At 41.9% G+C, this 11101-nt stretch overlaps 1 pseudogene; it reads right to left on the bottom strand.

Annotated features, from left to right (window-relative positions):
* Positions 1-6285: 6285 nt before the first annotated feature.
* Positions 6286-6606, bottom strand: LOC131754606 (transcription initiation factor TFIID subunit 12 pseudogene; annotated as a pseudogene).
* Between the last annotated feature and the right edge of the window lie 4495 nt (positions 6607-11101).

Here is an 11101-nt window from a genome sequence, read left to right as displayed (position 1 = left end):
AGTATCTATTCCAGTGAGAACAATGTACTGCCTTTCCCATGATATAAATGGTCCTGTACAACCAGCTGACTGGCTCTCCTGGAGAACAGTGTCCTATCGGGCTCAGTGTTGGTCTGCTGTCGACAGGCTACACACTCAGCAGTGGCTAAAGCCCAATCAACCTTGGTGAGTGGAAACCCATATTGCTGAGTCTAAGGATAACCTCTAATCCTAACAATATGGACTCTGTGTGAGCCCACTGGGCAAGAACGGGTGGTTGAGGAAAGGGGCCTGACTGATATCCTTAGGACAGATCATGTGGCTTTACACAAAAACAGTGATTTTATTATCTCTTACTGTTGCTTTTTGTCAGGAATCTGGTAAGAACTTTGCTTCTTATTTGGGGTCTCTCATGGGGTTTCAGTCAATGTCAGCCAGGGCTCTATTCATCTGAAGGTTTGGTCTGTAGTGCCCACTTCAAAGATGGCTCACTCACATAGCTGGCAAATTTGAGTCATGACTCTGACCCTTAGTACCCATATTATTTGGGGATAGTTGCTCAAATTCTGTGAGCTCCAGTCTGCTTGGCTATCAAATAGAGATAGTAATATTTAATTTGTAAGGTTGATTTGAGAATCAATGATCACACGTCAAAGCACCTGGCAAAACTTATACTCACCAAAGGATACTGTTCTATCATAGAGGAGAGAAATGGGAGCTAATATTGGGAGTATGACTAGGAGTTTTTTTATGGGAGAAGAAAATGATTTAAAAGGCCAAATTTAAACAATTATCAGAAGGGGCCTCAAATATAAGAACCCAGATGGTCCCAGGAACCATTCTCTATCCCCCCCCCTTATCTCCTCAGAGTGCTTCCAGCCCCATTTCCTTTCTAATGAAATACAGAATAATGGTCTAGCAGGAAGGGCTCAGCAAAAAGGTCTGTCCATGCTTCCCAAGGGGTCAGTCTCCTTCTTTCCCGAAGATACACCAGAAATTTCTACATAGCTTTTTGCTCTACTTCACTCACTACTAGTGAAGTCCATGGTAAGGCATGCCTACCCCATGTAGAAGTTATTTTTTCCAGTTAAACTGTTATACCTGTTGCCCCTCGTGCTCTCCTATCTCTGTCCCTTTGCTCATGCTGTTTCTTCCATCTTGAAACCCTCCCGTTCTTTTCTTGCTAGAAAATCTATACTTGTTTCAGGGTCCACATCAAACATCACTTCATCTTTAGAGTTTTCCCTGACAAATTTCTCTTTCTTTGGATACCTCTTATCATATTATGCCTATATCAAAGTCTTATCAATGAAAAAATGTTGCCTGCCATATCAGTAAACAAAGGATGTTGTCACCATCAAGCCATCACATTACACCCACCCCTGACAGTGAACCCTAAAGGAACTCAGGATAGAAACAGGATGCCCACCATCTAGGAGTCAGCTGCTGCAGCCACCCCTAACGACAGTGTATCCTGAGAACACTCAGGATGAGAAAGCACAGAATACTGGCCCCAGATAGCTCAGGTGCATATCAAAGGAATGACTTCAGTGAGCCCAGACTCTTGCATCTTCCCATACATAGAAAAGTACTAAATTCCTTAACTTGAGATATCTGGTTTTCCTTATTTTTTTTCTTTATTTTTTTTAACATCTTTATTGGAGTATACAATTAACAGTAATCTTTTGAAGTTCCAACTACCTGGTCTTTGTTGCAGAAACTCCTATTTATCCTGGCTCCTCCCTTACCTCTTCTGAGAAGTCTCTCAGAGCTATCTGAGATGCTGTGTCCTGGGCTTAAGTCCTCAGTTTTGTCTGCCAAATAAAACGTGAAAAGATGCTCAACAGCACTAATTATTAGAGAAATACAAATCAAAACTACAATGAGGTATCATCTCACACCAGTTAGAATGGGCATCATCAGGAAATCTACAAACAACAAATGCTGGAGAGAGTGTGGAGAAAAGGGAACCCTCTTGCACTGTTGGTGGGCATGTAAATTGATACAGCCACTATGGAGAACAGTATGGACATTCCTTAAAAAACTAAAAATAGAATTACCATATGACCCAGCAACCCCACTAGTGGGCATATACCCTGAGAAAACCATAATTCAAAAGGACACATGTACCCCAATGTTCACTGTAGCACTATTTACAATAGCCTGGTCATGGAAACAACCTAAATGTCCATCGACAGATGAATGGATAAAGAAGATGTGGTACATATACTGAATGGAATATTACTCAGCCATAAAAAGAAATGAAACTGGGTCATTTGTAGAGATGTGGATGGACCTAGAGTCTGTCATACAGAGTGAAGTAAGTCAGAAAGAGAAAAATAAATATCGTATATTAACACGTATAAGTGGAATCTGGAAAAATGGTACAGATGAACCTATCTGCAGGGCAGGAATAGAAAGGCAGACGTAGAGAACGGACGTGTGGACATGGGGGGGAAGGGGAGGGTGGGATGAATTGGGAGACTAGGTTTGACGTATATACACTACCATATGTAAAGTAAATAGCTAGAGGGAACCTGCTGTATAGCACAGGGAGCTCAGCTCAGTGCTCTGTGAAGACCTAGATGGCTGAGATGGGATGGGGGGAGGTCCAAGAGGGAGGGGATATATGTATACATATAGCTGATTCACTTCATTGTACAGCAGAAACTAACACAACATTGCAAAGCAATTATACTCCAATAAAAAAATAAAAATATAATCCTCAGCTTTCAGGTTGTGCATTTTCTTTTCAGTTGACAATCTTATCTCCCATTAGTCTAGAAGCCCCCTGAGGTGGTGAATATGTCTTTCATATTCTCCACAATGCCCTGCACAGCATGTTCTTCCTAATATGTGTTTGAAATTTTATTTTGTATATTAGACTTTATCTCAAGAATTAATTCACATCTTTGCAGTAAACTGACATTCATCTTCAGTGTGAAAATCACAACAATGCTAAATATTTGCATTCCCATGAAAGTAAACATTGAATGGGAAAAACTTTCTTTTTTTCTCTTTTTCTTGTATTTGAAACATTTTTTTTTCTTTTTTGTGTTAGAACCAAGAATGCATATTTAGTTTTCTGACTCTATTTAATGCCTAAAGCATTTTAGTAGAATCACAATAGTCCTGGAAGGAACTTTAAAGGGTGAAGTAAGGTACCCTCTTATTTCTAAATGAGACTATAATTAACTCTCCCTAGAAAAGTGAATACATTTAGTCTCTTAAGAATTTGCTTTAGAAAAGAAATGGATTAGAAGGTAAGGTAGAGTAGGAAAACTCAGTCTTTCATCCCTGATTACCCCTCTCCTGTTCCAACAGTTCCTGTCTTTATAGTGATCATCTCTGTGAGGCTTTTTGTTGTTCTCAAGAAGAATATACTTGAGGAAAATACGAATTTTTTTCTGATAATTTTGATTGCTATCTCCCCCCTTCAAATTCAGAGAATGGCATTCCCTTTACAGTCTTTAAAATAGTTCCCTGGACCAGCACATTTGTCTCTAATAAGCATCAACTATTAGGCTGCAGCAATTTTTCATTTGGGGTTAAGTCACTGTATAGAACCACCATTGAGGCAAAGCAAAATGTTAGAATGTGAGGACCTTAGGGCTTTAAGAAGTCTTCTAATTCATTCCTGTGACTTCATGTATGAACACACAATCCATCACAAGGGAGACTCCTATGTTTCAAGATTTCAGGGGAAAAATCAAATCTCCATTGTTAACTGATTTCTAACTTCATTGGGTTATATGCCACAAGTCACTATGCTGTTTTCTGGTGGTAATGGTGGTGGTATGGTTTAATTTGGCTTACTTAAGTTAGATTTGTTTTGTTCCTTGCCAATCTCTTGTTTAAATTATTTAATTATTCTTCAGCATTTACTTCCTAATTCAAGTCCATGACATCAATACTTGCTCAGAAATCATGCTTGTCCTGATTTGCCTCTATATTGTCCTCACCCTCTTTGGGTACTACCAGAAAGCATAGTAAGTCAATATATGTGTGGGTGAATCTGCTACTATACTTTTCTCCTTGTAAGTAATTCCAGCTTCATACTTTTACTGCATGTATCCTACCTGCTAATGTTCACACTACAGATTTGTCAAAGCCTGGTCAAGCTTCAAACTAGATTCAGATGTTACGATCTCAAGTGAATTAACTGCTCCCTCTCCTGTGTTCCAGTTGCTTTTTTTTTTTTTTTTTTTTTTTTTTTTTTCGGTATGCGGGCCTCTCACTGTTGTGGCCTCTCCTGTTGGGACGCGCAGGCCCAGCGGCCATGGCTCACGGGCCCAGTCGCTCTGTGGCATGTGGGATCCTCCTGAACCGGGGCACGAACCCGTGTCTCCTGCATCAGCAGGCGGATTCTCAACCACTGCGCCACCAGGGAAGCCCTATTATATTCTTATTTTTAGACACATATCTGTTTCTTAACCTATTAAAATACCAACAGTCAAGACAGCAACTGGGAAAATACTTGTTTAGATTAAATGCTTAATTAATGTGAAAAAAACAAAGGATGCAAGAAAGAAAGAAAATTCATTTAGAACTGGAAGAGATCACAAAGATTATCAAGTTTAACCACATTTTACGAACAGGAAAAGTCAGACAATATGAAATTAGGTGAGCCAAAGCCAGATGCCTAGTGAGAGCCTGTTGCAGACATTTTGAATCTGGGGGCACCAAGTACTTATTTCCCAGTTTATTTGGTAAGAGCACTCTGACTTTAGATCCTTGCCCTTACAGAACTTTTACTTGAACTCTTAAGAGAATAGGAGATTTTCTATCTGCGAGTCTTGATCCTGGGAAGATTTAGGACAGGAGCTGTTGGCAGCCAATGTGTCACCATTTGGAGTGTGAAAATAAAGTCAACACAGAGCACACAAAAGCTTGAAGAGAGATTGGGTGCACTGCTTTTTAAATCCCTGCATCAAGACAATCCTGTAGAACAAATACCTTTCCTTTTTTACTTAAGTTTAACTTGGGCTTTATGACTTGGGTCCTAACTAAAATCATGCAGGGCTTAAACTAAAGTACAAGTCTTCTAACTCTTAACGTGTACGCTTTTCACTACCTCAGTATTGCCTGCTCCCCTCCCCAGTATCTCTTTCCTTTTCCTTTATCGATCAAACAACAAATCTTCTCTAGCAATTATGCCCTCAGGTTAGGAAGCTTCCAACTTTTAAAGAAAACCTTGGTATCTTTGCATGGCCCTGCACCTTATGGATGGAAGGATTACCTCACCATCCCTATGTAGCTTGATCCCTATTTATCCACCCCCAAAACGTGTTTGCTATTTAAGAAATAAAAGTACAACCTCCAATATTCCCAGAGCCTTCAATCTCATTTCAAATGTATTCCAGTTTCCATTTATTCAGAGTTGAAAACTACAGCCCTAGGGAACCCTGAATTCTGGTACATACATATGTATGATCTTATCAATGCAGAGGCAGAAATTCTATGCATCCAGAAAGCCCTGAGTCAGAGGTGGTTCCTAGATATTGTTGGAATTGATTTCCTCAAGTTAAGGTGACTTTTGTGACCTTACCACTGTAGCAGAAAGGGTCACATTCGCTCAGTGACTGATCTAGTGGCCATGTGGAAACACAGATCAAACTTTTGTCTTCCCTGGCTAGGTTGGTAACAGCTAAACTAAACCAGAGAAAAATCCCACATCCAGAAATCAGCACTGTACTCTGACATATAGTTAATATTTAAAAACTAAAATATAATTAAGTCTGCTCAAGTTTTCTGCTGAGCCTGGGAGAAACTTGCAACCACTGAAGAGGAGAGACGTGAGAAGCAATTTACATCATGGCAGTTCAAGATTCAAAAATATTTTACACCATAAGGTATATGTAGAATATTCATTCCAACATTGTAGGAGCAAGTGAATCAAAAGAGTCTAAGTTCCCACCAGTAGGAAACTGGTTAAGTAAATTATGATACATACCTCTGTGCACTTCTGTAGAGATATTAAAATGAAGACTGGTCTCTATGTCCTAATATGAAATTGTCTCTAAAACATCTTTTTTTTTTTTTTCCTGGGGTAGGAGGCTTTATTCTTTTGGCAGATCCTGTCAGTCATTATAGATATTGCTGCACTGTTAATAAAAAATATATGCTTCTCTGTAAAGCATCAAAAACAAAAAATTCAAGGATGAGATAGCTGAGGTCTTAGCTCAAGTATCTCCAAATACATTGTTGTCCATTCCCTGACCTTTCCGTGTGTTATTTCTTGGTTGTTTTCCGGATCAATGCCATTCTCTGTTTGTGAGCTTCTGTGGTGCAAACTTCTTTGAAGGGTCAAATTTCTTCAGAGCCAAACCCTGGGATCCACATGTTCCACTGGCGTTCTAGATGCAGTTGGACATCTTTCACCTCCAGGGTGCTGGACTTGCGATGCCGAGCAAGCAGGTAGGCTGCTGTCACCACGCTCTCGGTAAAATCATCGGCAATCTGCAGTAGTAACTCCTCCACATCTTCATCCAATTGCTCATTAGGATCCACTTCTCTTACTAAGTCTTGTAATTTCATCTTGGTCAATACCTGATTGTTTTCAGTGCTGAGACACCATCCCGTCCCAGTAGCGCCTGGGATCTTTACTGCTGTAGTGCTATTGGCCATGGAGCCTTGTGGAGGGGTGCCAGCTAGTTCCGGTCTTATTGATGAGAAACTGGACAGGTTGACGGGGGCTGAGGGGCCAAACTGGTTCGTAATCTAACGCGCTTTGTACTTCAGCTCATAGAGTTTATCGAGATCTTGTTTCTTTTTGGAGGTATGAGGACCAAACCCAATCAAAGGCAGCAGCATCTGTCTCCCCATGATATGCAGAGACTGCCCCAGTGAAGCACTCATCTCAGCAGCCAGTCTGATAAGACATCCTTTTTTTTTTTTTTTTTTTGCGGTACGCGGGCCTCTCACTGTTGTGGCCTCTCCCATTGCGGAGCACAGGCTCCGGATGTGCAGGCCCAGCGGCCATGGCTCATGGGCCCAGCCACTCCGCGGCATGTGAGATCCTCCCAGACCGGGGCACAAACCCGTGTCCCCTGCATTGGCAGGTAGACTCTAAACCACTGCGCCACCAGGGGAGCCCAAGACATCTTTTTAAGTGAAGAAAAGCAAGGGTCAGGAGAGTGTGAATAGGAAACAACTATTCATGTTAAAAGAAGGAAGTCAGAGCTCTGTGAAGGTGCCCATGAATAAATACATCAACACACACACACACACACACACACACACACACACACACACTTCGATATGCAGAGAATATCATCTCTGGAAGGATCCACAAGAAACTGCCATCAGAGATAGCCTCAGGGAAGGGGAACTGGAGTGCTGGTGGACAGGGTTAGAAGAGAGAATAACTTTTCAATATATTTCCTTTTGTGCCATTTGAATTTGTGTTACCACGTCTTCACATTGCCTATTAAAAAGAAAAATAAAGAGTATTCCAAGGTCTGACTTTGGTTTAGAGTTCAAAAATGAAAACATTAAGATTTTATATTCCTTTTTTCCCTTTAGGCAAAAGCAGGGCCCTTCCATCTTTGTTACCTTCTGAACAAATAGGCCATAGTATTTTTAGACTTTCTCCCTGGAGTCCAAAGCTCACAGTGTTAAAGTGACCAGGGAAATAGAGAAGAGATGGAGTCCAGGTTCTCTGTCCTAAACGTTTTCCAGTCATGGAGAAACAAGCTTTTTTCCTAATACTGCTATTTATACCAGTAGGAGCATGCACTGAGGTAATTCATTCTTTTCTACTAGATTAAAGAAAGAGGGCTTTTTTTCTTTCTTTCTCAATCTTGAAGAAGGAAAGATCTGTGTTCTTTTGCTCAAAGTGAACATGCCGCGAGCGGGGGCTACGCTTCGTTGTGCTGCGCAGGCCTCTCACTACTGTGGCTTCTCTCGTGACAGAGCACAGCATCCAGGTGCGTGGGCTTCAGTAGTTGTGGCACGTGGGCTCTAGAGCGCAGGCTCAGCAGTTGCGGTGCACGGGCCCAGTTGCTCGGCGGCATGTGGGATCTTCCTGGACAAGGGATTGAACCCGTGTCCCCTGCACTGGCAAGTGGATTCCCAACCACTGTGCCACCAGGGAAGTCCCTGGATAGTGGTATTTTTTTCCCCCATCCCTCCACCTCCTCTGAGGTTCTTAATGGTACCAGCCTGAGACTGTGGCTCTGTAACATCTAGCCTGAGTTCACTCCCAGACATGTGGAACTAGATCAGAAGAGTGAAATGAAGGACTAAGCCTAAGACTTTGTGGCTTGTGAATCCATTTGCTTAAGCTCCAGGTTCTCATCCCAAAGCCGTTCCTTAGGCACAGAGCTTAACTAACTGGTATCAGTTCTAAACAGACTCTAGCAGGTAACAAAATGGTCTAAGTAGAAACAGATTTGCGTGGCTCCTCTCTATTTCCTCTCCTCCTTTTTCTATCATCTCCTAATACTGTAGTGCTCCAAATGACAATAGATGAAGTTCCACTGTGCCCTAGTTAGTGCTTTAAAGAGAGCTTAGAAAGGGTAAATACAGTTCAAGTTGAACACTTTCCCAAAAGATATGTAGTTTTGGGGAAGTTCATTTCCAACAGTTGTGTCAGAGATGATTTCCACTTAATATATGGGGAAGGAAACCAAGATTCAAGACTAGAAGGTATATCTGTCAAGCTTAATAAGAAGGTGACAGCAGGACAGCCCCTTACACACTCTATCCTTGTCGGCACCACACCTCAGGCATCAGATGTGAGAAGAGACATCCTGTTATACACAATGAATATTAGCATTTCAGATCAAGAGAGTGGTAAGATTTCCTTGTCTTCAGATCACTAGTTCTCAAATCAGCCTTCACGGCGATTTCATATGCCTGATCCTTTCCCCTAGAAACTCTGCTTGGGTGGTATTGAGGGTAGCCTGGGAATCGTCTCTATAGGATTCTGCAATGCGGCTGTGGCTAACTGCGGATACTCAAGGACCGGGACCAGCTTGATGCCACGTCCCTGACTAAAAGGACAGATCAGAAAAACCTGGTAATTTATCAGCCTCTGTACTGATTAGCACTTTTCTGAGTGCAATACATTCTCATCACAGCCCTGCAGCGTTAGCAAGACAGGATATTCATCTCCATTTTTCAAATGTGGAAACTGAAAATCCAAGAGATTTCCCAAAGGTAAGGTGCACGATAAGTTAAAGGCAGATCTGGAATTCCAAACAAACCCTCTGAGGCCACTACAGTTTTCACTACAGCATTGCAGCTCCAGGCTTCAGGTCCCTGATGAACAGCCTGGGAGCTGGCAACTGTTTTACTTCCTAGAACCAAAGGAAAAAACGTGAAACCCAGGCTATAGCTAAAAAGTACAGCCACTTAATTGTATAGGTAAGGAAACTGAAGCACAGTGATTTGCCCAAAGTGACATAGCCAGCCAATGACAAGAAAAATAAGCAACAGTGGCATTACAGTTAATAGAGACCAAAAACAGAGCAAGATGTACGGGAACTGTATATCTTCTGCTTGGGGTTTCAATGATGTCAAGTGATTACTGCATAGAGAGCTGCTGTGTATTTGGAAGACTGCCCAATGCATTGAGAAATGGACCATGGCAAGGGTTAGCCATACAAATCACTGAGGTCACCTTGCATGGTCTTTATGAGCGTGCCAGCCAGTCTGTGCCCCTGCCTGTGTGTGTGTGTGTGTGTTGGTTAGTTGCCAAGGGGGTGCTCAAGCAAGCAGTAGCCTATATACATTTGGCAAAGGTAAAGAACAAAAAAATCTCCCCAGAAAGTGTTAGCCTAATTATATAGCCAGTCTGTTTCTCACCTGGAGGTAAATGCAGTCTCCACAATCCCTGACAATTGTGATAATCATTCATAATACAGGAATGAGGTGGGGAGAGGCCCCCCCATTCTATCTAATTTCTCTAACGCTCTAGCATAGCTAGAGATTAACCCAACTCCTATAAAACAGAAACAAACTTCAAATCCACGTCAGAGCTCCCGGGAGAGAATGATTTACAAACTGCCAGCAGAACATTGGTGTAAACAAGATAATGCACGTAAATTCCCAGCAAGTCAATTAACATTCAGTTATTCAGAACAGGACCTGACCTTGATGCTTGAGGATCTGAACAGAAGGCAACCAGCAGCTTAAAGGAAAATGGCACCTCTTCCACTCAAACTGTCAGGTCTCTAGGGTTCAAAGGCTCAAGAACTCTTCCTCAAAAGGATGCACAAAAGTACAAAAACTGCCTCAGCACAACTCTTGTATTTCAGAACTGATGTCTTTTTGCCTTTGAGCCCACAAACACTTTGATGGGCTTTGATCTAAATATCTGAAGGATCTAAGTGTAATGCTGCATTCCAGAGGCATCTCTCCTTTCAAGACCTTTGAGGGTTAAAAAGTCTCAAAATGAAGAACTGCACATGTTTCTTTGTATATTTCTTCAATTGCTAATTCAAAGAAGAGGTTTTACTTGTAATTGCTATGCTTATTAGCATTATCTGTGCTTTCTGGGGATGCTTTTCCTTGAACTTTGGGAAATGATCAACCGGAGTCTTTCACAGTGCTTTGCAACTCCAGGCACCCAGAAAAGGTGCGTGACCCATTTGAGTCCATGGGAACAGACCTGTTCAAACTCTAATGCACACCTGAGTCTCCTGGGACCTTGTAAAGGGAGATTCTGATTCAGTAGGTCTGGAAGGAAACCTAGGATTCTGCCTGTCTAATGAGCTTCCAGGTGGCACTGATGCTGTGGTCCAAGGACCACACTGTGTGACGCTGCCCCGGAGCACGTGTCTGAGGAGTTCCTTCCACAGAACAAGCAGTTCTTTAAAAAGGGGTCCTTCTATCATTACAAGACTCAGCCATTTGTAATAAGAGATGTTACTAAATAGTATTACAGATCGGGGGCCTCAGACTTGTCCGAATCAGGTACCCTAGACATACAGGTTAGAGGAATTCCCCCAACATCAATTCTTTGGCGCCCATGGCCCTCTTTTGGAGACAGGTGTTCTGAGTATTTTTGTGTGTTGTTTGCAGACTTCATAGTTGTTCACACTAGGTAAATTTGATGGAGATAAACCAAATTCCTGTGGCATTAATGACCCATACTTCTGTTAGACTACCAATTGAT

The sequence above is a fragment of the Kogia breviceps genome, chromosome 4 (genome assembly GCF_026419965.1).
Source record: "Kogia breviceps isolate mKogBre1 chromosome 4, mKogBre1 haplotype 1, whole genome shotgun sequence".
NCBI classification, from domain to species: Eukaryota; Metazoa; Chordata; class Mammalia; order Artiodactyla; family Physeteridae; genus Kogia; species Kogia breviceps.
The sequence above is the reverse complement of the archived record's forward strand: the minus strand, read 5'-3'. Positions and strand labels throughout refer to the sequence as shown.